Genomic DNA, 4,410 nt, shown 5'->3' with positions numbered 1-4,410 from the left:
AGGACAAGGAAAAGATTAATTTCAGTTACATTAAAAAAAGAAGGAGATAATTTAATGAAGGACAGCGCGTGGAGAGAAAGGATGGGAAGAAGGCCAAAGAGTCTGGAAGACATGAAATATAATGTGCCTATTTTTAGACAGAAAAATACGAGGAAGATAAATTCTCTTTCCACTTGATTGTTATCTCCAGTCCTTCAAAACTTAGAATTACTTCATTTATATGGAGGTGACTGGGGAGGAGTTTGAGGCGGAGGGCTAGATCACAGAATTTTACCGCAGAGAGGTAAAAACAGAAGGAAAGGATGTGGTGGTGCCGTGGGAGGGACTGCGGGAGGAGGGCAGGGCGGCCAGGAGCATGGCAGGGTCCCTCTTGCCGCCCAGGGCAGTGGCAGCAGTCGGGTCCTGCGGAGCCGGGGAGGTGACGAGGGCTGGGGCTGTCACAGCCCCCTGGGGCTTAGCGAAACCCCTAGCCCTGTGCGGTGGAGTCCTCGCTGGAGACCTTGTTAGCACCTTATCTCCCGACCTTACCTGCTGAGGGGCTTGGCTGGCATCTTCCAGTGCCTTTCTCCTGTGCGGATTTGTGTTGCTGTCATCGGTTCTTCAAATGTTCTGTGGGATCCCAGGAGGAATTAATGTGCGAGGGAGGGCTTTATTCCGCACCCGTTCTTGTCGCGTCGCTGGCGTTTCGCCTCCTGCTGTCACCCGTTTCAGAAAATCTCAGCTGGGAACTGCGCTGATCATCGGTCCCTCACTTCTTACCTGCGTTTGTGCCATTAATGACCCTTCACGGAATTCATCTGTTGCTCCTCGGTCCCGCTGGGCTGGGGCCCGGCCCCGCAGCCGGCCTGGGGCCCTCGGCGTTGCGGGTCTCTCCCACAGCCCTTGCCCCTGGTCAGCATTCCTGACTTTGCAGCTTTGGTCTTTCTGTTGTGCTGCTTGGGTGAGGAGAAAGGAAGGAGGGGATGGGGAAGGTCCTACAGCCTTTGGTAACTTGCTTCATCTCGTTGGACCTGGCTTAGTTCTGGGATTATTTCTATAAATGCCTTCCCCCCCTGAGACTTTGTTCTCTGTTGCTCGTTAGTTTAAAGGGGTGTGCAGGCAAGCAGAGCTGTAAAATCAGGCGTACCTCTGCTTAGCGACCAAATTCACTTTTCCTCTTTCTGTCTGAACAGCGGCCTGTGCCGCGCGTGTAAAGCGCAGCGGGTGTCAGGAGGGGCCGTGCTGGCAGGGCTGGAGCTGCCTTGGATTCTGTTTGCAAGGAGCCAGGCGCGGGTCGTCCCGGCCGTCGGTGGGATGGTGGCCTTTCTGCCTGAGCCGACGTCCTCCATGCGCCTGGTGAAGGTGCACAGCAGCTCCACAGAGGACGTCGGCCACTGGCGTACAGGTAGTGACTGCTGGGGTTGAAAAGAAGAAGAAAAGAAAGCCTTTTCTTAAAAACAAGCAAAACCCCAAATCTCAAAGCGCTGTCCTTCCCCATTCTTCTGTTTGCAGGCTGCTCCTGCTTTCTCACAGTGCAGGAGTTGGTGGATACCGTAATAGATAAATGTGGTAACAGGAGTGCTATTGGCAGCTCTTTCTGTTTTAAACATCGCTTGTGGCTGGCTCCTGCTTACGTTCAAAACTCATTTCTGGTCTACCTTCAAAACGTAGCTGCTGTAGATTTGCTTCACATAGGTTTGAAATCTTCAGTATTTTAGGGAGCTCTGAGTTCTCATATTTGTGTCTCCTTTAGTGGGGAGGTATGGGTCGATACAGTGATGCTCTCCATTTATAATACTTGTCATCCAAGGACCTCAAAGCTGTAATGAGGATGACAAATAAATAGTATTGCCCATCTCCTCCCAGGCTGGGTAGCAGAGGTGGAACAAGCAAGCCCATCGTTGGCTTTCTGCCGTGACCCCTCTTATGGGGCCACCAGATGCAGAAGAGTCCAGTGATCCCCAGTACTGTCTCCAAGAGCCGTGGTGGCAGAGCTGCTGCTAAGAGCTAGGGCCGTCTGGTTTTGCACTGTGATAGCCTCTCCGTGCTGCTTCAGCATGGGTCTGGGTTAGGCGGTATCTTGACGGTGTCTTACTGCTGTGAGTTCTAGCGATGTGCCCTTGACACTTCCCACAAGCAATGTCCCGGGGCATCAGAAGGACTGGGAGCACAGGAAACAAAATCCAGTAACCCCTTGTCCCTTCTTGGGAGCAACATCGTGCCTCCTTGTAAGAGACGTTGCCTGTGGCATGCCGCGTTGGGGAGGGGTTGCTGGGAGTGGAAGAACTGGGTAACGGTAGAGGAGTTGAGTCGCCCCTGGGTCACTGCGCTGCAAGGAGCCTCGATAGGTTGCTCACCCGAGGGATTGCTGCCACTGCTCGGGATTCAGCTGGGCAAATTTTTCAATGTTTGATCTGGCTTCTCAGAAACCATCTCGCCTGGCATACGGGAGGTAGGTGCAGAACTGCTGGAGGGCCCTGGAGCCGCCTTGTCTCCTTCCCTCTGATGTACTGCGTTGTTCTCGTGTTTAATCTTGCAGTGTTTTCATTTAGTCAGGTAGCAAACGGGGAACTTCTACCACTTGCAGTAGTATTTAAAAACAAAAGTGAGATTGTGCTCTATTTATCCCCTGGGATTCCTCAAGTCTGGATAACTTGTTCAAATGTTCTTGATCAGTAGCAGTCTTTTCTCCCTTAAAAAGCCGTGGCTAACGCAAACTTAACGCAAATAGCTGCGCCCTCCTTATTTACAGATTTCCACTCAGGTTTGACTGAAAATCTCAAAACACGCTGAATAAAAACCTTATGTTTGTGCTTAACATAGAAAGACTCTGTCTGAGCCCAGGCGAAGCTCTCGCAGAGGGGTCCTGTGCCCCGGGGTGCGTTTGCCGCAAATTCAGGTTTGCGTGCTTTGGGATGTTGTGTCAGCCGTCATCTTGCTCCTGGCTGTAAATACGGGCTGAAGCGGGGTTTGGTTTTCCTTTGTGGGTTTACAAAAGCGACTGACTTCTGTTCATTTTGGATTATTCTTAAAACTTAAGAGGTCCCCAGGACACCTCGTGACTGGCGATGAACAAAGAGGAGCGAGGAGCGCGTGGGGTGGTTGGGTTGTTAACGTGGCAATGCCTGTTACCTGCCAAGGCCGTGCTTTGTTTTGAAAATGAATTCACAGCCCTGCCTGCGGCCTAGCGCAGGACTTCCTTACCTAGTTTTTATAACCACCAGAAAATCTCAATTAGACATTTGATAATCCCCAAGATCTGGCTCTCTTGATCGTTTGAATCTGGCCTTTTGGTTTAGATCATACACAAATCATATACAAAGCATGTTCCCAGATCATATCTGTGTTGTGGAGTGATTTAAAAAAACAAACAACCAAAAAACAAACAAACAACCAAAAACCAACTAAAAACCAACCAAACAATCAAAACCCCCCAAAAAACCCCAACCCTGTGCCATCTTCGTAACTTCAGGTTAGACGTCGACTTGCAATCGCAGCAGCTCCTGGCTTGGCTGTTCTCTCGGTACAGCGGCAGCCCTCGCGCGCTGCTCCTCGGGGGCTGTCTCACCGAGTTCCGAATGAGCAGGGAGTTGCTAAACGAGCACTTAATGAGACGGCGTTTTCCGAGGGACTATTCTACTGCTGGCCTGGCTGCCTTCGGGTTTTATTTCTGTCTGCAGCTTCCTTGTTCTGGCTTTGGGCTACGCTGTTCGGCCGGGGGGAAGGGCACGGGTGGGAGATGTGGATGTTTTGTTCTCTGTGTTTATTAATTTAAGACGTCCCTGAGCTGGGGCCAAGATTCATCCCGGTTGGCTTCAGGCGCAGAACGAGGGGCCTCTACTTTTGCTTGTGCCTGGCCCCGCGCCCCCGGCTCCCCTGCACCGAGTGCAGTAACTTCCATCGCAAATGCTGAGAACGTTCATTGCTTGAGGAAATAATTGCTCTTAAGGAGTGAAAATTTCCCCTTCTTGACCAATAACGTCTGGATTCCAGACCTGTCAGGAAGGAGGGATCCACAAAAGGGAGGTGATGGATAGCAAGGGACAAACGTGGAGCGCTTTCCTCCTCAGCTGTCAGAAAACTTCTGTAGATGTTACAGGCTCACAGAACTGGTTGTCTGTTACAGTCCTGTAGACAAGAAAAAAAGAAATAATTTTGGTTTTCTTTTTTACTACTTACAAATCTTTATAGCCACCTACGGGCCAGTCTTCATGCAACAGGCAGTCAGTATAAATTAGGAAGCTTAAAGCTGTATCCAACTATTTGAAAATAACACACTTGGTGAGGAAAATGGAGCGCAACGGCAACCTCATGCCTGTGTATTTGCCTCCGGGCAGCCGTGCCATCCCTGTTGCTAAAGGGAGGATGTTGGGGCAGCTCTCTGGTTTTCTGTTCCATACGCTCTGCTGCCTGCCGCAGGTCCCGTACATT

This window comes from Egretta garzetta, unplaced genomic scaffold (genome assembly GCF_000687185.1).
Source record: "Egretta garzetta isolate BGI_Z169 unplaced genomic scaffold, ASM68718v1 scaffold184, whole genome shotgun sequence".
NCBI classification, from domain to species: domain Eukaryota; kingdom Metazoa; phylum Chordata; class Aves; order Pelecaniformes; family Ardeidae; genus Egretta; species Egretta garzetta.
This window is presented reverse-complemented; position numbering follows the sequence as displayed.